The 22,660-nt window shown below is 41.3% G+C and overlaps 1 long non-coding RNA gene across 2 annotated transcripts in view; it reads left to right on the top strand.

The window, feature by feature from the left end:
• Nucleotides 1-22,660, top strand: part of LOC142070311 (uncharacterized) — a 53,635-nt gene that overhangs the window by 6,060 nt on the left and 24,915 nt on the right. The window contains exon 1 of one of the 2 annotated variants that reach the window (XR_012666285.1): nucleotides 10,528-10,866. The exons of the other annotated variant lie outside the window; for it this stretch is intronic. This is a non-coding gene — a long non-coding RNA (uncharacterized LOC142070311). Of the gene's footprint in view, nucleotides 1-10,527; nucleotides 10,867-22,660 lie in introns of those variants that run through there. 2 annotated transcript variants of the gene reach the window in all.

Raw genomic sequence — 22,660 nt, 5'->3', positions numbered from 1 at the left:
TTTCATAGCACTCTCTCTTGTACATACCCTTTCGTGATTTTTCACAATAAAATGTGAGTCCCTGTGTGTAATCCCTGGCTTCACTGAACTTGAATTTTAGTTCCCCTTCTCAATCAGTTCCACTTAGTCTGAACTGTGTACTGCTAAGCATAGCCTCTACTCTAGATAGGAGCAAAAAGAGGATTTCGCTCCTATTTTTTCAATTCACTTTCTGCAGAGGAGACCCTCAGTCTGAAAGTTGCAATAATCCTGTTTTGCAGTTTGTTCCATTGTTTCATTAGCATCTCAGGCTATGGAAGCTTTCAACTAGGGATTCAGTGTGGCACTTCAGAAAAAAAAAAGAAAAAAAAAGGCAGCCCTAAAGAGTGACACTACATGAGCCAGACAGAAAAGGAGCAAACCATGCCAGTTCCTGATGTGGGGGGTTCTTGCAGAAAGTGAATCTACAATGTAAGATCAAAATACTCTGCTGCTAGGATCCTCCTGAATGTAAAAACATTAATCAAGTGTGTGATTGCTATCACTGTGTTAATGTTCTGCCTGAGACCTCACACCTCTATTGATAGTGCACACAATGCAGAGCTGGACATGTTTAACTGAAATAGAATTAAGTTGAAAAGTAAAGGATGATTGATTAAAGAGCACCAAGGCATAATAGCTTAAAGTACACTTGTCGTACTCCAAGCAAATTCTGGAAACAACGAATAGATACTTGTCAAAACTTGTCATTTGTATGCTACTGCATGATGACAAAATGTGAGGTGTTTTAGGTGTCTCTTGTCAAGAGGATGTAATTAATTAGTGCTACATTAAGGTAGGGTTTTTGCTGAGGAGATCAACAACTCTGTTTCTGCAGGGAGTGTGTTTGTTTGGAAAGGTTCTTTGCCTTCCTGAGATTTTGTCATCCAGTTCTCTCCAGGGGTTTCAAAGCAATCATCCCCCTTTTTCCAAGAAACTAGTAACAATATAACCAAAAGTAAAACAAAACAAAAAAATAATGCCCACTAAACTATGTCTGGGGTTCATTCTCTCAAAACGGGTAGAAATATTCTGTAACCCAGAGTTTGCTTCCCAGGCTTTGTTTATAAATGATGACTCTGTAGACTACACTGAAGCAGTATCATTAATCTTAGATGGGACATAACAGCTAATTAGGTGAAAGTTAACAATTTGGAGCAATGCATTTTCTTTTCTCTGTGTAATCCTGATAACATGGTTAATGTATCATAAAATACTTCATATACCACTCTACAGAGCATGCCGATGATTATTAATATATTTCTAAAATAAATCTGCAATCTAGATTTGAAGTTCAGCGATTTTCCATTTGCCAGATCCAGGCCTACTGCAAGTGAATGCAGCTCTATCAAAGACATTACTTTAATTAGGGCTCAATTTGGGGCTATGCATTTAGGTTATCTCAGACTGAAACTCAGATAGATTTTTCCAGTGCACTCAATACCCAACAGCTCCCATTGTTCTTAGCTGGGGTTTTTGGGTGATGAACAATTTGGAAAACTGTTATAATTCTCCATTTCTTACTCCCATGGAACCCATTGCAAATTTTCTCTCAGTGAAAGAGAAATTCCCAAACTTTTTTTAAAATATTGAATTTGAAGTGAAATGAAACACAAGAAAGAATACTATACTTTTAAAATCTATTTTATAGTTGTAAATTAGAAACTGTTATATGAAACAGTGGTTCTCAAACTATGGGTTGGGACCTCGAAGTGGGTCACGACCGCATTTTAATGGGGTCGTCAGGGCTAACGTTAGACTTGCTGGGGCCTGGGGCAAAAGCAGAAACCCAAGACCCACCGTAAGCCAAAGCCCAAGGGTTTCCGCCCTGGGCGATGAAGCTCAGGCTTTGCCTTCGGCCCCTCCGCCCGGTGTCTTGTAGGAATTTTTGTTGTCAGAAGGAGGTCAGAGTGCAATGAAGCCCTGCATTAGAGTTTGTGAAACCCTATTTGGATTGTAATATGATCCCCTTTGAGTTGGTGCTCAGTGAAAACTTTTATTCTGTCACTTTAGTAACTTTATTTTGCCTTATTATGCTAAGCTTTCATTGCTTGATTACACCACATACCAATGAGTTATTGTTTTTACTAAATCTTGGATGAGAGTTAGAAACACACATTTTTATACTTTCAAAAGAGAATCACCTTGGATATTTTTCTAAGAGACAGAATGCAAATGCAACAATCCTTTATCCTGAAACCTTTTAATCATCATCAAAAGAACATATTGTGAGTATGATCATGTTCTGTGTAAGTAGGATATCGTCAAGATAATGGAAGTGCAATTTTTCAGTGATCAGGAACATGCCATAACTATTTCTACGATCCTTCTGGGATAATAATAGCATTCCCTGAAGAAACACTATGAGACTAATTGATACTGTGCAAGTTGCAATCGATCACAGCAATTCAAATCTACCAATATAGTTTACACACACACACACAAAAATACTGGGATGATCTATCTACAATCACTTCATTTTTAATTTCCAACCTACACATCTATCTATTCGAACTCTGAATAAATGATAAAGATTTTTATCACTTTCAATTATTTTGCTATTGTTGCTTAATTTTTATACAAATTGTATCTGCTACAGTGCTGCTAAATTAACACTATATATTATCACAATTTCATTAACATTTAGTATACATGTTAGGAAGTGAGAATTAGCCACTGTTAGTCAGTGCTTTCATGGTTTCAATGGAAATCATTAGAGGAGTATATTTGTTTCATTTCTCCTCCCTCCCCCCTCCATTAATTCAGAGTGGCAATGATAAAAGCCATGTTAGCAATGAATTATGCCATCTTGTCAATGGCATATCATGCATCAGCTCACTGCAGTACCTCCCTTAGAGCATCACACCAATCTAATGATGTCTGCTCTCACAAATGAGACAGATGCAGAAGATGATTACAGGACACGACTACGTCACAGAAGGACAAAAAGTTTGGCCTCAATATGCCAGTTTAGCTCACAATTTATGTCTACAAGTTTATGAATTTAGGACCAACTTTGATCATTGACTGTAAAATACCAGCCTGTTTTATCTGCTCTGAGATTAACATTTTAATTCCTTGGTAAATTTTGTTCTTTTAGACTGAATTAATTTCCCCCCATGAATTGATAGCCATTATGCAATAGTGAATATTCCCTGTTACTCTTTCGGTAGAAAAAAAGAGTGACTCATTAAAATAAGGGGGTATTTCAATAGAAGCTTCTAAGATAGACTGATGCAATTGGAATATATTATATATTAAATAAAGTTAAACATTCTAGAGCAGTGTTTTTTAATGACTCATCCATGGATTGGCTCCGCTGCCTGAGATCTCCCTGACAGTTTAGGAAGGCAGCAAGTGGGGTTTTAGTATCAAAAAGGTGAAGAAACATGGCTCTAGAATGATCTTATTCCATACATGTGCAACAATGAACAATCCTCCCAACACTTGCACCCCCCCTTTCCTGGGAAATGTTGGATAAAAAGCCTCACCAATTTGCATAGGTGACCACAGACCCAAACCCTTGGATCTGAGAACAATGAAAAAAGCATTCAGTTTTTTACAAGAAGACTTTTAATAAAAAATAGAAGTAAATAGAAATAAAGAAATCCCCCCTGTAAAATCAGGATGGTAGATATCTTACAGGGTAGTTAGATTCAAAAACATAGAGAACCCCTCTAGGCAAAATCTTAAGTTACAAAAAAGATACACAGACAGAAATAGTTATTCTATTCAGCACAATTCTTTTCTCAGCCATTCAAAGAAATCATAATCTAACACATACCTAGCTAGATTACTTACTAAAAGTTCTAAGACTCCATTCCTGTTCTGTCTCTGGCAAGAGCAGCATACAGACCGACACAGACCCTTTGTTTCTCTCCCTCCTCCCAGCTTTTGAAAGTATCTTGTCTCCTCATTGGTCATTTTGGTCAGGTGCCAGCGAGGTTACCTTTAGCTTCTTAACCCTTTACAGGTGAGAGGAGCTTTCCCCTGGCCAGGAGGGATTTCAAAGGGGTTTACCCTTCCCTTTATATTTATGACACGCCCCCCAAATCTCAGCTAGGGTGAAACACTGGCTGGGATTTCTTCCTGGAGCTCTAGGAAAACAGAGTTAATAAGACACATGCATCTCTAAATATACTACCAAGTACATAAAGACTAACAATATTTTCCACATCTCAAGGACGATTTTAACCAGTTGATTCTGGGAAACTTTCATGGGAGAGTGCATCAGCCACTTTGTTAGAAGCTCCTGAGATGTGTTGGATGTCGAAATCAAAATCTTGGAGAGCTAAACTCCACCGAAGAAGTTTTTTGTTAGTTTCTTTGACGGTGTGAAGTCACTTTAGTGCAGCATGGTCGGTTTGCAGGTGGAAACGCCGTCCCCAAACATATGGGCGTAGCTTTTCCAGAGCGTAGACAATGCCATAACATTCTTTTTCAGTGACTGACCAGTTGCTTTCCCTCTCAGACAGTTTTTTGCTGAGAAACACTACAGGGTGGAATTCTTGATCAGGTCCTTTCTGCATTAAAACTGCTCCCACACCATGCTCAGATGCATCTGTGGTTACTAGGAACCGTTTGTCAAAGTCTGGGGCCCTTAGTACAGGGTCAGACATGAGTGTCGCTTTAAGCTTGTTAAAGGCCTTCTGACACTTTCCGGTCCACTGAACAGCATTTGGCTGTTTCTTTTTGGTTAGGTCTGTCAGTGGGGCAGCGATTTGGCTGTAGTGCGGTACAAATCGTCTGTAATAACCAGCCAAGCCTAAGAAGGATTGAACCTGTTTCTTTGACTTTGGGACAGGCCACGTTTGGATAGCATCCACTTTGGCCTGTAGGGGGCTGATAGTTCCTTGACCCACCTGGTGTCCAAGGTAAGTCACTCTGTTTAGGCCTATTTGACACTTCTTAGCCTTAACAGTTAGTCCTGCCTCCCTTATGCGCTCAAGGACTTTTTGTAGATGTTCCAGGTGGTCTACCCAGGAATCCGAAAATATGGCCACATCGTCAAGGTAGGCGACTGCATATTCTCCTAATCCCGCTAGGAGACCATCTACAAGTCTTTGGAAAGTGGCGGGTGCATTTCGCAGCCCGAAAGGGAGTACATTAAATTCATACAGCCCGAGATGTGTGATGAAGGCTGACCTTTCCTTGGCAGATTCATCTAGCGGTACCTGCCAGTACCCCTTGGTTAAGTCCAAGGTAGAGATGAACTGGGCCCGTCCCAGTTTCTCTAATAGTTCATCTGTGCGTGGAATTGGATAGTTGTCTGGGCGAGTTACAACATTTAGCTTACGGTAGTCCACGCAAAAACGTATTTCCCCATCTGGTTTGGGAACTAGAACCACTGGAGATGCCCATGCACTTTCAGAGGGGCGGATTACCCCCACCTGTAACATATCCTGGATCTCCCGTTCTATAGCAGTTTTAGCTTGAGGAGACACCCGGTAAGGTTGGACCCTAATTGGGTGAGCATTACCTGTGTCAATGGAGTGGTATGCCCGTTCAGTCAGTCCTGGGGTGGCTGAGAACGTTGGCGCGTAGCTAGTGCACAGCTCCTGGATCTGCTGTCGCTGCATACGCCCAAGGGTCATGGAGAGGTTCACCTCTTCCACACCACCAGCACATTTCCCTTCGTAGTAAACACCTTCAGGCCACTCAGCGTCGTCTCCTCCCTGGGCTGTAAACTGACAAACCTTTAATTCTCTGGAATAAAAGGGCTTTAGAGAATTAATATGGTACACCTTAGGCTTTCGGTTGGAGGTGGGGAATGCTATGAGATACTTAACAGCTCCCAGGCGCTCCTGGACCGTGAATGGCCCTTCCCACGATGCTTCCATTTTATGGGCCTGGAGCACCTTTAAGACCATGACCTGGTCTCCTACTTTGAAGGAACGCTCTCTGGCATGTTTATCATACCAGGCTTTTTGCTCTTTTTGAGCATCCTGTAAGTTTTCTCTAGCAAGGGCTAAAGAGGTTCGGAGGGTGTTTTGTAGGTTGGTTACAAAGTCCAGAATGTTAGTTCCTGGAGAAGGTGTAAATCCCTCCCATTGCTGCTTCACCAACTGCAATGGCCCCTTAACCTCACGGCCATATACAAGTTCAAATGGGGAAAACCCTAAACTGGGATGTGGTACAGCTCTGTAGGCAAAGAACAACTGCTGCAATACTAGGTCCCAATCATTGGAGTGCTCATTTACGAATTTATGTATCATGGCCCCCAAAGTTCCATTAAACTTCTCCACCATGCCATTTGTTTGATGGTGGTAAGGAGTGGCAACCAAGTGATTTACCCCATGAGCTTCCCAAAGGTTTTTCATAGTTCCTGCCAGGAAATTAGTCCCTGCATCTGTGAGGATGTCGGAGGGCCAACCTACCCTGGCAAAAATGTCTGTTAGTGCCTGACACACACTTTTAGCCCTGGTGTTGCTTAGAGCTACTGCTTCCGGCCATCGGGTGGCAAAATCCATGAAAGTCAGTATGTACTGCTTTCCTCTGGGTGTCTTTTTCGGAAAAGGACCCAGAATATCCACAGCTACTCGCTGAAATGGAACTTCAATGATGGGGAGTGGCTGGAGAGGGGCTTTGACCTGGTCTTGGGGTTTTCCCACTCTTTGGCACACCTCACAAGACTGGACATAGGTAGAAACATCCTTGCCCATTCCCTCCCAGTGGAATGACCCCCCCAAACGGTCTTTGGTCCTGTTCACCCCAGCATGGCCACTAGGGTGATCGTGGGCTAAGCTCAAGAGCTTGGCCCGGTATTTAGTTGGAACTACCAACTGTCTCTGAGGATGCCAGTCTTCCTGGTGTCCACCAGAAAGAGTTTCCTTGTATAAAAGTCCTCTTTCTATAACAAACCTGGATCGATTAGAAGAGCTGAGAGGCGGTGGGTTGCTCCGTGCCGCCGTCCAAGCTCTCTGGAGGCTTTCATCTGCTTCCTGTTCAGTCTGGAACTGTTTCCTTGATGCTGGAGACATCAGTTCCTCATGGGATTGTGGACCTAGGCTTGGTCCCTCTGGAAGCGATATAGGGGATGGAGCTGTTTCTGTTGACTGTGAACCGCTCTCCGCTGGTGCACTGTGTTGGGATTCAGGCTCCGGCTGAGCCTCTTGTGTAGGGTTATCGGCTGCTGCCAGTTCAGGTTCGGTGGGGCCCTCTGGTGTTGAGGTTGCAAGTACTGGATTCAGTGCTGACACGGGGTCTGGTGTTGGTTGTTCGGCTGGTTCCGGTTCTAGGACTGGTTCCGTCTGGGTCTCTGGGACTGGATCCACTACTGCTGTTGCAGACATTGGCCTGGGGTCCGGGTCCATCACCTCTGACTGGGTCCTGATAGAAGTTTCCGGAACAGAGCTAGGCCTCACGGCTTGTTTAGCCTGGCTGCGGGTGACCGTTCCCACCCTCTTGGATTGTTTCACATGATTGGCCAAGTCTTCCCCCAACAGCATGGGGATGGGATAATCATCATAGACTGCGAAAGTCCACATTCCTGACCAGCCCTTGTACTGGACAGGCAACTTGGCTGTAGGCAAATTGAAAGAGTTGGACTTGAAGGGTTGAATCGTCACTTGGATCTCTGGGTTGATTAAATTGGGGTCCACTAAGGAAGCATGGATAGCTCATGCTCAAATAAATTGGTTAGTCTCTAAGGTGCCACAAGTACTCCTTTTCTCTTCTCACTAAGGCCCTAATCCAGGACATGCATAAATTTATAACTTGTCACCCCTAGAGACTTTTTTTTATTTATATATGGGGAATTACAGACCATTTGATATTGATCAGTCAGTTGAAACAATATTTAAAATAGAAAAATAAAACATCTGAGGCAGTGAGAGATTTTCAGATAGGTGCCTCTCACATTTTCAACATTTTTTTCAATAAATCAGAACAACTAAAAACTGAAAATTTGTAGTTCAATGGGATGATGGCCACTGTCATGCAAGTTTCAGAGTAACAGCCGTGTTAGTCTGTATTCGCAAAAAGAAAAGGAGTACTTGTGGCGCCTTAGAGACTAATCAATTTATTTGAGCATGAGCTTTCGTGAGCTACAGCTCACTTCATCGGATGCATACCATGGAAACTGCAGCAGACTTTATATACACACAGAGAATATGAAACAATACCTCCTCCCACCCCACTGTCCTGCTGGTAATAGCTTATCTAAAGTGATCATCAAGTTGGGCCATTTCCAGCACAAATCCAGGTTTTCTCACCCTCCACCCCCCCACACACAAATTCACTCTCCTGCTGGTAATAGCCCATCCAAAGTGACCACTCTCTTCATAATGTGTATGATAATCAAGGTGGGCCATTTCCTGCACAAATCCAGGTTCTCTCACCCGCTCACCCCCCTCCAACAAACACACACACAAACTCACTATCCATCACTATCCAACTTGATGATCACTAGATAAGCTATTACCAGCAGGACAGTGGGGTGGGAGGAGGTATTGTTTCATATTCTCTGTGTGTATATAAAGTCTGCTGCAGTTTCCACGGTATGCATCCGATGAAGTGAGCTGTAGCTCACAAAAGCTCATGCTCAAATAAATTGGTTAGTCTCTAAGGTGCCACAAGTACTCCTTTTCTTTTTACTGTCATGCAAGTATCTCAGTGGATTCACTTGAAGGGCTTTATGGTCCTCTGACCATAGTGTGAGAACCACTTTGCTGTCCAATACTTTAAAATCTCTTCGAAGATTAAATCTTTAGAGAATAGTATAGATGGTGAATGTGATAAAGTAGAAGGATTAAATAAAGAATTGAGTGGGTTTTTTGTTTTGTTTTTGCCAAAGTTTGATTTTTATCAAAACATTTGTAAATACAAAGGGTAATAACAATGTTTTTAAAGGTCCTGTAATATCTTTAATAAACATCCATCAACTATGTTTGCTTTAAAACAAATTCAGTGATGTCAAAGGTGGATGGGGGAAGCCAAAAGCAGAAATGTTCTTATTTTAGGTGTGCTTGATAGACAGAAACAGATACTGTAAGCTGAATACTCTAGCTCAAAAGTGATCCTTGCATTTACAATTTTCCACTAGTAATGCTTTGTGACATTTTACAAAGTGAACTAGTCCTGTGAGAACTATGGTTGTTTTATGTCAGGCACCTGCAGCTCTCAAATAAACAGCAAAATGGCACTCCATCTGGAGGAATCCTTCACCAGATAGCCTTTCCCCAGTGTCATGTTACTGAAAGATCACAATTTCAAATATTTGTTAGGAACAGAACCAAAGCACTGATCACAGAAACAAATCAGATTTGTACCCATCAAGGAAACAAACATGTAAACTGACATAATTTGGACTGAGAAGACTATACTGCTTTATTTTTCCTTGTGGGTCACTCTACTAACCTGAACAGAAAATCCTACCAATAAGTCCCTTTCACTATGTCTTGGGTTGAAATAGGAGTTTCACCTGTAACATTAAAACCAACAAGAGCAAACAGCTCCTCGGGTTTTGCAGTACTGATTTTTTCAAAAATTCATGTATGCAATTACATGTGCAAAGTTGCATGTTCAACGGCATGCTTAATTTGGCCACACAATTGCCAGAGTTGTGCAAATAAACTGGCTATTTACAATTCTAAATAACCCATTATACAGACATGCAACTGGTCACTTGCAGGCTTCAATGTGACTTGTATGTGCGATCATATGCAAATTAAGTATATAATTACCCATGCATTTTTACATAGGTATTGTTTTTTAATCAGGCCTTACTGCCCAGATTTTTAAAGCTATTTAGATGTTGCTGTGCTCAGTGTTGCAACATCTAAATGATTTAGGTGCTTAAATCTCATTTTCAAAAGGGATTTAGGCACTTAGGAATCTAAATTCTATTGACAATCAAGCTCAGCAGCATCTGAATAGCAGGGGTGGCCAACCTGTGGTTCCAGAACCACATGTGGCTCTTCAGAAGTTAATATGTGACTCCTTGTATAGGCACCGACTCCGGGGCTGTAGCTAGGGCCCCAACTTTCCAATGTGCCGGAGGGTGCTCACTGCTCAACCACTGGCTCTGCCAAAGGCCCTGCCCTGCTCCGCTCCACCCCTTCCCATCCCCTCCCCGAGCCTGCCATACCCTCGCTCCTCCCCCCCAAGAATCTCCTGCATGCCACAGCTGATCGGGAGGTGTGGGGAGGGAGGGGGAGGCACTGATCGGTGAGGCTGACGGTGGGTGGGAGGCACTGGGAGCCAGGGGAAGCTGATGGGGGCTGCTGACTATTACTGTGACTCTTTGGAAATGTGCATTGGTAAATTCTGGCTCCTTCTCAGGGTCAGGTTGTCCACCCCTGTAAATAGCTTCAAAAACTTGGCCTAGATGTTTAAGTGATATCTAGGTGGTTTCTTGCCAAAGAAAACAACATATGTACTGCAGACTAGTGGATGAAAGGTGTGGTTGTCGACATTCAGAATGAGAGTTCTGTTTCTACTGAGCTACTGCCCTGATAGCTCTGTCAGACAGATACTGTAGCTTGTACTACGGCTGTAGTTGCACTTGCTGCCATCATAGTGACACCAGTGCAAGGGGTTGCTGCAAGTATTGTGGTATACCTGCCTCCCTTAGGTGTCTAGTAGACGTTCTGTGCACCACAGGCTCAGAGGCAAGTGCTGAAGGCAATCCAAGCGCTAGCCTGCTAACTGTAGCTCTCAGTACCTTTCCATAAACACTCACTTTGAGGAACAGAGTCCAGTAGTAAGAGCTCCTACTGAACCATTTTCCTGCCTGTAGCCTGGCATCCAGTATGCTCCCAATGCAATTACAAATGAACCCCTGCAAGCAACAGTGTTTCTCGGACTAGCTTTCAGGCTGCCTGCTGCCCGGTCTTCCCTCCTCAGCAAGTAAGTTACTTGTTTGATATTTAATCAACTGCCTAGACAGCTGTTATTGCATTTTAAGAAGTAAATCACTTTATTTGCTAGTACTTGCATTTGTTCTGGGGAGTTTTATGGTTTTTCTCCTATATAGCCTATGACAATGTAGGTTGTTATAACTGAGTAAATGGCTTTAATTAATATACAAGTTAGATGAGATTGCCTGCCTCTGCCATGGGACAAAGTCTTGGGGGAACAACTCAGCAAAGATCCAGACAGAATTTCAAACACCCATCCCTTCAACCCCCCTGGTTTGGGGTCTACTGCAGGAGCCCAGCTCCTCTTCAGTTGAGCCACTGTTAGCTTTTATACAAAACACCTGACCCCTTCCTAGCAGGAAGGCCACTCTGTTACAGGAAGTTACAATACTTCTTGAGATCTTCACTACATGAGTATATATTTCACCTTCACAGGTGGTAATTAAATGGTATATAATTATATATATATATATATATATATATATAATTAAAAGGTATATAATACACCTTCACAGGTTTATTGGATGTGACCAATACACATTCTGGGTGAAATCCACTTGTCGCATAAACCTCATGTAATTGCAATCTATTTAGGAAACATGTGGTGGGTCTGGAAGGTGAATCTCAGACCTTAAAGCCAGGGAGAATGGCTGCAGAGCAGTACTTCTAATGGTTATGACAATAGCTTAGAGGCTGAAGTAGTAGCTGCAGTCCTTCTACACTACTTGAGTGGGGCACTTGGGTAACTGACTAAATGTGGATCCATGGCCTGCCATAGCTTGCTCCCATCCCTGTTCTGTCTCTGATGAGCTGTCAAAAAGACCCTTTCTGTAGTAACATTAGGGATGCCTACATATCTCTGTTCAGCTCGTGACCTCCCTTCTGTAAGTCAGATGTGGACTCAGAAGCTGTGGCAGATTTCCTGTTGATCTTACTCTCTGGATGAATTTCACCTACAGACAGAAATTCGTCCTAAGGAGAAAAATGAACTCTCCTCCCTGTGGGAGAATCCTTTAGGTGGGGCATTCACTGGTCATAAGCAACAAAAGCAATTCACTGTTGAGTTGTCCTTTTCAAAACAAATTAATTGTAAAAACTGTGTGATGCACTGCCTCAGATGCTGCTTGTCTGTTATTGAAAGGACATAAATAAATAAAAGTATTTTTAAAAATGCATGATGCTTTCATTTGTTATTTTCTAGCCTGATAAGAAGAAAAATGGCATAAATTAGTCATAAAAAGCATTTTGCTCTTGAGCAAAGTGTCACTTTTTTTTTCCACAGTCTCTCCGCCTTTTCCACAGGAAAAAAACAGAGTGAACTATTTTATTTCTATTTGTGGAAGCAAGACAACAACCTTCATGTGGTGCTCCTGTAAAGTGGTGGTGGTTTCTGTGCTTTGTGCAAATTCACTAACATACCAATGTCATCAACCGGCCACTGGATGTCACATTACCAACCTCCCAGTGAAAGTAGCAACAATTATGTTTGAGGCAAACACCTGTATGCAACTGTGGTCACCAGGCACAAATGATAGAGCACATCATATCTGAATGTCCCCTTCATTCTTTGGCCAGGGGCCTGAAGGACATTCACCAGTTCACTGCTGTGGAAAATGTTCTGGCTGTCAAATTTAGATGTAAAGTTGTAATCATTGCTACCTACTCAAGTCATACAAAAGAAGAAGATTCTATTTCTTATTCACTGATGAGTGGTCAGAAGGAAGCATTTGACTTCTGCAGAGGACTCTTCATTTGTTGGGGAAGAAACTCATCAACACTAACAAAGGATGTTTCTAGAAAGTCAGGCAGAGAGTAAAGCAATAATCTTCCCCTAAACAGTTTTTGCACTGCTATCCTGAGGTGGTTGATGACTGAAGCACAGTCCTACCACCCGCTTCACTTGCCATTAGCTTCATCATTGCAGCAGATTTCCCCCCTGCTTGTAGTAGGTGCTGTAGACCCCCTGCAACGGCCCTTTGCTGACTTGGAGCTTGTGTGCAGAAGCTGGGAGAGGCCACCAGTGTAGCAGCCATGCAGTGATATTTAAAATATCTCCCGCCCGCCATTGAAGGGGTCTCTGTACCAGTCACACCTACTGAAGGAATTTATAGCAGAGGACAAATCAGCGTAAGTCATTGTGCAATCCAATTATGCTGACACATGGTCCAAAGACTGTGGATGGGCTGTGACTGCTATTCAAGCCCATAGCCTCAACGAGCAGCTATTGGAGGCTGTGCTGCAGCCCTGCACCTAGTTCCATGCTGGATTTCACCTCCCCAGTTCCCCCCTCCGTCTGCATATCATCTTCATAAAGACAGATTACTTGGCTTTGATGTGGATCATACCAACTGACCATAAGATATAAAATGCAAAGGGGGATCTGCATCCTCAGGGCCAAATTCCCTGCTGGTGTAAATAGTGACTTTAATGGAGTTAGTCCACCAGAGAAAATAACACTCAAATATTGCAAAACACGTAAAAGAAAATATGGAGCCAGATATTCAGAGCCATTATGCACTTTTTGTGCCACTCCTGCCTTGCCAAGGGACTGTAAACCTGCCCTAATTGGGCAGCTGGGGATGCCTCCAGCTTGGGGTCTTCCCAAGAAGCATATGGTTAGCATTGCTGGCTATGTGCCATTTCTTCCTCCTCCTTCCCAACCCCCGCCCCCGCATAGGGATCAGAAGGATTTTTTGCTCACTGTGCGTGGGTGCAAAGGATTACATGTGGTGCAAGTCAGCGGAGGATAAGGCCATTTGCTTCTGGACTCATTTGCCTAGATATTTTTGAACAGGCCATGTAACATGCTCTATGTATGTTAGTACCCTAAAAATGCATTGCCAACACACAGAATTAGAATCATGTATCAGTGCTCGGAAGGTGGTTGGGAGGCATTAGCTCTGAGGAGTAGTGAAGCTTTCCCACTGTTTGACGTCCATCTGAGAGATTTGGATAAACTCCATGATTATCTATTCATCTTGCATGCAGCACATTTTCAATGAGGTACGTTTGGTTGATTGTAAGTTTTCCAATTTTTCTAAAAAGTTTTGCAATTTATTGATATGAGAGGAGCAGAACGGCATGCAAAACGGACTGTAACAACATGAGTCAAGGGAAGTGATACAGATTTGAAATAAGAATTATGAATATTTGAGGTGGGGCTGGTTTAACAAATTAACTTGCCAGTGTGTTAATTTAACTGCTTACAGGAGCCTGAATATCTGATAAGAGCAAGACAAGAGCAAATTCAAATCACTTCTGCTCAGAGTCCTGCACTGGCAGGACTCCACTGAATGATTTTCAGAAGTAAGCAGAGCCACAACAACCCAGCTTCTTCTAAATTACCTCTGATAAACAGTAGAGGTGGAATAAACGGGGAAGAAAAAGGGAATGATGGGCCAGATCTTCAGCTGGTGCAAATGGGAACATACCCATTAACTTCAGTGGAGACAGGCTGATTTACATCAGTTGGGGATCTTGCCCTGAGACAATCCCTTACACTTGCAAGTCCCATGCAAGATTCCTCTCTGGGCTGTCATAGACTTGAATGGCTAGTACAAGGCCCTGTTGTGCCTAAACCAACGAAGAGGCATTTTGGCTTGACTTCAGCCTGCTTCTCCTTATCCCCTTTGCTGCAGGTAATGTCCAGAAACAGGCATTGTGCTCCACTATGCTCCCCGTCCAGCCCCTGTTTAAGGGCACAAAATAGGGATGGTGAAAGTTCCTTTTGTGTATATCATGTACAGCCTGGCCAGAATCTGGTCCTAAGCTTGCCAAAACAGAGTTCATTGTAACTACTTGGCTACATAAAGTTCCTCACATGTTTAAATGTTTACACTGTTACTGCATTTATTTGCCTTTTCTCACACCTGCAGAAGAAAATAGTGAAATAAGATTATTTTTGAAAAATATGTAGCTTACAATTGGAAGAAGGCGATGAGTTTGAAGATGCATAACTGAGGACAACATTTCACCAGTAGATTGATTATTACAAGTGATGATATACAAGCATGAAAAACATTAGGTTGGCTACAACATCATAAACTGCATTTTGAAGGATGGCAACTGAAAAAAAAAATGACAGGATCACCTCATCAGTTGGTATAAATCAAATTAGTTCAATTGACAATCACCTAAGGATCTGAACCCATGTTTTTACTTTTGTGGCAGGGACTGTGTTTTACTATATGTTTCTTTATCACAAACCTCAATAGGATGGATTAACATTATACAAATAAGAAGAAATAATAAAATAAGCAAATTTGATATGTAAATCTTAATACATATGGAACATAAGTCATTTTTGTCTAAGTAGACCCATACTACAGGGACTACATATAACAAAAATGCAGACTGATAGATTTGCAGACTGATAGATTTGCAACTCAAGAGAAATCACATCCATCTATGATGCTAAAAAATATACAGAAAGGATACTCCATGAACCTGTATTTCCAAGCGAAAGAAAGATATCCATAGATTGGGATCTATAACACACATCCTGTAATATACATGGATGGTGAGCTTTAAAAAATGATTGTAGAAGCGCTTCAGCACTAATATATCAAATCTGTAGCTTACTTTTTTCCACTCAGTGACTGTTAGAAGGAAGGCATATAGTTTCCCTCTTTTCTCTCCCTCTGCCATTGAAATAGGTTTTATATTCCATGAAATGACCCATGTCACTTAGAAAACACTGGATCAGAGGACTTGTATCTGAATGACAATGTGTGTTGTCCTTCACATTTAAATGTGGATATGTCCTTTTGTATTAAACTTTATAGCTCATTTTCACAAAGGATTTTTTTTTAAATTCCATATTATGGTGTCCTCTCTCTAGTAATGGAATTACCTGTGGTAGGAAATGAAATTGTGCGAGATATTTCTGCTAGATTTTGATTTATTGATCTATATTTTTAGCAAGACAGGGATTATATAAAACATAGGAATGTAGGGATTGCCAAACTGGATCAGATGCAAGATAGGAAGATTTGTGATAATCTGCCCCCTCCACCCTGTTAGGTTTCATCCTGATATCTGATAGTTAGTGGCTTAAACCATGAAGCATGAGGTTAACATTATAGTATGATATTGGATGGCTCAGATTAACCATATAATTGAGCTTGATCCCAAACTTCCCACAGCTTCAAAGTGGATCATTTTAAACCCAGGTATCACACCTTCCTGTCTTTCACTGCACAACTAGTGGGATTTCAGGTATTGCTAAATGTCTTACCTACTTGCAATGTAAGCATTATTTGCCTTCTCAGTGATCACAATAGACCTGGGAACTGGAATGCTTCCAGAAACATTATCTTAAAATGGGTATAACTTTTATTTTATAGCTTTATAGGGAAGAACAGAGAAGCTACCTGCCTTCCCATTGTCGTTGTGCTATATGTAGGCCACAAAACCAGCTGAGATTGTTATTTCTGCCCCATCAGTTAGAACCTTCAGATGAGAAGGCAGATATGATTTATAGTGGAACAGAGGCTGACAAAGCCCAGCTGGAAACATTTATACTACAGTAGCTGAAATGTAAAAAATTAGGTTAGAGCTGTAATGCAAAATTTAATCTATGGCATACAAATGGAGCTAACTAATTCATTATCATGTGCTGCCAGACAAGTGCCTGAAAATAACAATGTTTGCATCTTCTTTTTTGATTAAAGATGCCAGTAATAGAGTTAAAATATAAATGAATATCCCCCTCCCACACACACACGCTCCATTGCAAATGAAAATCTATTGATAACTGTAGGTGGTTTGATGGCAGTGAGACATGAGTTATCAGTCCTAGACTAGTTAATAGTGGACAGAGGTCCACCACATCACAAGACCTTCACAGGTGGCATTTGTTGTTAACCTTGTTGACCAGCTCAGCAACCATGACATTTGAATTGTCATAAAGTAGGGTGACCAGATAGCAAGTGTGAAAAATCAGGACAGGGGTGGGGGCGGGGGGTAATAGATGGCTTTACTAGAAAAGGCCCCAAATATCGGGACTGTCCCTATAAAATCGGGACATCTGGTCACCCTGTCATAAAGACTGAAAAAGATACGAGACTAATATTTAGTATGCAACTTAAATCCACAAAAATGAGCATTCTGAGTTAATATTACAAATTTAGTCTGAAGTGTTTTTACTAATTGCTATTTTTCATAAAGAGGTTAAAGATCACAGACCAACCGGCATATAGATACAGTGATACCTTATAAAGTTAATTCAACTTTTGTTTTTGTAGTTTATTTTCCATTTCTCTCTCAGAAAAAAACAAACAAAATCAAATAAAAATAATTATCTTCTAAGCCAGTGGAATTTTGCATGAGTAGCGAGAGTTGGATTTCATCCACAGAATGATGTACCACAGCACATCATGAGATTCCATGCAGGAACTCCATTGGAAGATCTCATACTGTCAGATGATAGCTGGAGAGCACAATAACTCTAATGGGGCAATCTGAAAATATGGTGTCATAGACATATTATCATGTGTGTATCATAAAAATTGTTTATGTAATGCAAACAACGAATGCTGATTTGAGTGGTGGACCATTCATCTGCAACCTAGTTTGGGCAAAACTGCTTTGGGGATTTTGTTGGTGGGGAGAAATAACATTTTGGATCCAATTATAGAGCTGATTAGGGAATGGGGTGAAAAAAGTTCCAGTACATTCTTGAATGCAGTGGACATAGAAGGTAACATGTAAATCAGCCACATCATAACAGGTAATTATACCACTTAAGTGCTTGTGCACTGCACACAGTTTATTTCATACATCATTCACACCTTGTTTCATTAATGTCACAAAAATACATAATCAATATAAAGAAGACAGGAAATGATGCTGTTCTGAAAGTTAGGTGTATTGGCCTAGGACTTCACATTCACTTTCACATTCAACACTGTTTATTCACTCTTTAACCTACATTAAAAGTATTAGGTGGTGGGTTTTTTCAGTGTCAGCCCTCAGGTAGTTTGGTTTATTGTTTGTTGTGGACATGGAGGTAAGACCATATTGCTCTAGGGAATGGTAACAAGTTACAGTGACAATCAACTCTAGGTCATTGCATTGCAATATTGCCAACCCCAAGCATTCAAAAATAATTTGAGACACTCCATTTCCCTTTCATGCGCCTCAGTCTCCTGTTCCGACCTACACTATGTATTAACCTGTCTACCATATTTTTTCCTCTCTTCCCAGCTTTCAAGTTCTCCCTCTCTCCCATCACCCATTCCTCTGCACCCCTTCTGAATCCCTCCAGGCACCCCAAGTTTCCCCATTATCTTAGTTTCTCCCCTGCACTTTCCTTTCCCCCGACTGCCTTTCAGTCTCCTTCCTGCACTTCTTATTTTTCCCCTATACTCCCTCACTCTTCCTTCCTGTTCCTCAGTCTCCATTTTCTCACAATTTCCTATGCAGTTTTCTAGCTAGAGGAAGCACTTGGTGAGGGCATTTTCAGTATGGACAATCTGTATTCAGTGCACAAGGCAACAATAGGAGATGGTAGCCATCTTTGCTAGGAGTAGCCATGATTCTACATGCAAATGCTGTAGGGTAGCCATCTTGAATAAAGGTAGCTTGTGATTGCAGTTCTATAAAAAGTAACAAGAAAAAAGTGCCATTTTGTATAAGGGCAAAATGTGCATTTTTATTAATGCTTGTCAGGAAATGGAATTTCCTTGCCATGGGAAATTCTGACACTTCAAATATTTTTTTTAATTACAAATTGGAACAAAGAGCTGATATTTCAAAATGTCCTGCAAAACAAAAATTTAAAAACAATAATAAATTTGGGATGACCAAAACATTTTATTTTAATAGTATCAAATTCATTTGGATTTGAATATATATTAAAATAGTAAATATAATATAAAAAACTCAAACAAAATAAAAATGTTTTGACATAGTTTTGTCTTTGATTTTTTTTTTCAGAAATGATACATTCCAGATGAATATTTCAATTTAAAAGAAACAGCATTTTTGATAGAACATGGATGTGGCAAATCTCAGTTTGAATTCAGCCCAGGTTGATATTCAAGAGTGAAATTGCTTTTGATAGCTAAACACCTCACCATCAAATGAATTGGTGACATTAGTCTAGTTCACAGTAAATTAGTGTTTACACAAAGTACCCCTACATTCAACATCTTCATTAACAGCCTCAGTAGAGAGATGAAAGACTGACTGAACATGGACATAGTTGTTTTTACTTCTAATACTGTTATTGAAAGAGGTTTTGAACAAATGGGGATGGGAGTCTTGTTCTGGAAGTTGGCAGTTGAGGGGTGGAGGTGGGGGAAAGGAAGGAGAGCCCACAATGATATGTTTGACATGTGGTAGGTACAGGTCTCCAACACTGTCAGTCTATTGCCTTCAACATCATTTGCAAGTTCTAAAATGTCTTTTAAAATAAGTTATTTTAAAGTACTTAGAACAAATTTGGGAAATTCAGAGGTGATGTGTGGGTGGTTTAAGTTTCATCCCTTAATATTAACTTATGATCTCTTAAATCAATGTAAGGGATTCTAAATTACAACAGCACTTCTGAATTTGATCTGCTGACTCAGTCTAAACTTAGAGAAAAATTGAGAGATTCAACTTTTTTTTATTCTTCTTGGGGAGGTGATCATGGGGACTAATTTTTCCAGTGCATTCAGAGAACTTGAGTAAAAAGTACCTTTTCTGATAGACAAGTACCTTTTCTAATAGACATCCAATTAAAGATGCTATGAAAAGTTGCTTTGGGCCAATCACATATGGATTTTCTTCTGTATCATTGAAATTAATGGGAGCAGGATCTGGGTCCAAGTCAGTGGTGACTTCCAGTTTAAGAAACTCCAGCCAAAAGACATTGCTATAAAAAAACAAAAAAAAAAACGTTAGTGGCATTGGAAGCCTTTCCCTTTCTTCTTCTCCACTGACAAGTTATTGAAAGACAAAGAAAAGAATTTGAAATGATGAAGAACTTGCAACACATAGTAACCATGATGGAGTAAAAAGAAAAGGAGTACTTGTAGCACCTTAGAGACTAACCAATTTATTTGAGCATGAGCTTTCGTGAGCTACAGCTCACTTCATCAGATGTATACTGTGGAAACTGCAGCAGACTTTATATACACACAGAGATCATGAAACAATACCTCCTCCCACCCCACTGTCCTGCTGGTAATAGCTTATCTAAAGTGATCATCAGGTGGGCCATTTCCAGCACAAATCCAGGTTTTCTCACCCTCCACCCCCCCACACAGATTCACTCTCCTGCTGGTGCTAGCCCATCCAAAGTGACAACTCTTTACATAATCAAGTCGGGCTATTTCCTGCATAAATCCAGGTTTTCTCACATCCCCCCCACCCCCATACACACACAAACTCACTCTCCTGCTGGTAATAGCTCATCTAAACTGACCACTCTCCAAGTTTAAATCCAAGTTAAACCAGAACATCTGGGGGGGGGGGGTAGGAAAAAACAAGAGGAAACAGGCTACCTTGCATAATGACTTAGCCACTCCCAGTCTCTATTTAAGCCTAAATTAATAGTATCCAATTTGCAAATGAATTCCAATTCAGCAGTTTCTCGCTGGAGTCTGGATTTGAAGTTTTTTTGTTTTAAGATAGCGACCTTCATGTCTGTGATTGCATGACCAGAGAGATTGAAGTGTTCTCCGACTGGTTTATGAATGTTATTATTCTTGACATCTGATTTGTGTCCATTTATTCTTTTACGTAGAGACTGTCCAGTTTGACCAATGTACATGGCAGAGGGGCATTGCTGGCACATGATGGCATATATCACATTGGTGGATGTGCAGGTGAACGAGCCTCTGATAGTGTGGCTGATGTTATTAGGCCCTGTGATGGTGTCCCCTGAATAGATATGTGGGCACAATTGGCAACGGGCTTTGTTGCAAGGATAAGTTCCTGGGTTAGTGGTTCTGTTGTGTGGTATGTGGTTGTTGGTGAGTATTTGCTTCAGGTTGCGGGGCTGTCTGTAGGCAAGGACTGGCCTGTCTCCCAAGACTTGTGAGAGTGTTGGGTCATCCTTTAGGATAGGTTGTAGATCCTTAATAATGCGTTGGAGGGGTTTTAGTTGGGGGCTGAAGGTGACCGCTAGTGGCGTTCTGTTATTTTCTTTGTTAGGCCTGTCCTGTAGTAGGTAACTTCTGGGAACTCTTCTGGCTCTATCAATCTGTTTCTTTACTTCTGCAGGTGGGTATTGTAGTTGTAAGAAAGCTTGACAGAGATCTTGTAGGTGTTTGTCTCTGTCTGAGGGGTTGGAGCAAATGCGGTTGTATCGCAGAGCTTGGCTGTAGATGATGGATCGTGTGGTGTGGTCAGGGTGAAAGCTGGAGGCATGCAGGTCCTACCGTTGCCAATTGTGCCCACATATCTATTCAGGGGACACCATCACAGGGCCTAATAACATCAGCCACACTATCAGAGGCTCGTTCACCTGCACATCCACCAATGTGATATATGCCATCATGTGCCAGCAATGCCCCTCTGCCATGTTCATTGGTCAAACTGGACAGTCTCTACGTAAAAGAATAAATGGACACAAATCAGATGTCAAGAATAATAACATTCATAAACCAGTCGGAGAACACTTCAATCTCTCTGGTCATGCAATCACAGACATGAAGGTCGCTATCTTAAAACAAAAAAACTTCAAATCCAGACTCCAGCGAGAAACTGCTGAATTGGAATTCATTTGCAAATTGGATACTATTAATTTAGGCTTAAATAGAGACTGGGAGTGGCTAAGTCATTATGCAAGGTAGCCTGTTTCCTCTTGTTTTTTCCTACCCCCCCCCCCAGATGTTCTGGTTTAACTTGGATTTAAACTTGGAGAGTGGTCAGTTTAGATGAGCTATTACCAGCAGGAGAGTGAGTTTGTGTGTGTATGGGGGTGGGGGGGATGTGAGAAAACCTGGATTTATGCAGGAAATAGCCCGACTTGATTATGTAAAGAGTTGTCACTTTGGATGGGCTAGCACCAGCAGGAGAGTGAATCTGTGTGGGGGGGTGGAGGGTGAGAAAACCTGGATTTGTGCTGGAAATGGCCCACCTGATGATCACTTTAGATAAGCTATTACCAGCAGGACAGTGGGGTGGGAGGAGGTATTGTTTCATGATCTCTGTGTGTATATAAAGTCTGCTGCAGTTTCCACGGTATACATCTGATGAAGTGAGCTGTAGCTCACGAAAGCTCATGCTCAAATAAATTGGTTAGTCTCTAAGGTGCTACAAGTACTCCTTTTCTTTTTGCGAATACAGACTAACACGGCCGTTACTCTGAAACCTGTCATGATGGAGTAGTGTGACATCAATCTCTAAAAGAATAGCCCAGGTTATAGATTAATGTACAGTATAAGGATAATTTGGGAGAGGCTTGTTTTGAAGGACTGCATAGGTGGGAGAAATATGTTTTTAAAATATTTAAAATCAAAGGGCCTAATTCCTCAGTCCTGCCATTTTTGCTGTCGTAAGATTGACTCAACCAGAGTTATTGTTGATTTAAACAACCACACATATGAAGAGAATCAGACTCAAAGCCTACATTGCTATTGTCTCATCAAATGGGCCACTCCTTCAAACAAAAGCTACCAGCAGCATCTGATATACAGAAGATTCCTTAGCTCATTTTTGCGCCTTACTTGAAATGAAATAAAGAGATATGATGTAGAGGTAACAAGACAACTTACTCTCACTGAAGTGATTTACATCAGACATTGTATTCATGCTGCTGGTTTTCTATCCTAAAGCCCACGATGTTGCTG

This window comes from Caretta caretta, chromosome 1 (assembly GCF_965140235.1).
Source record: "Caretta caretta isolate rCarCar2 chromosome 1, rCarCar1.hap1, whole genome shotgun sequence".
NCBI classification, from domain to species: Eukaryota; Metazoa; Chordata; order Testudines; family Cheloniidae; genus Caretta; species Caretta caretta.
This window is presented reverse-complemented; position numbering and strand designations above follow the sequence as displayed.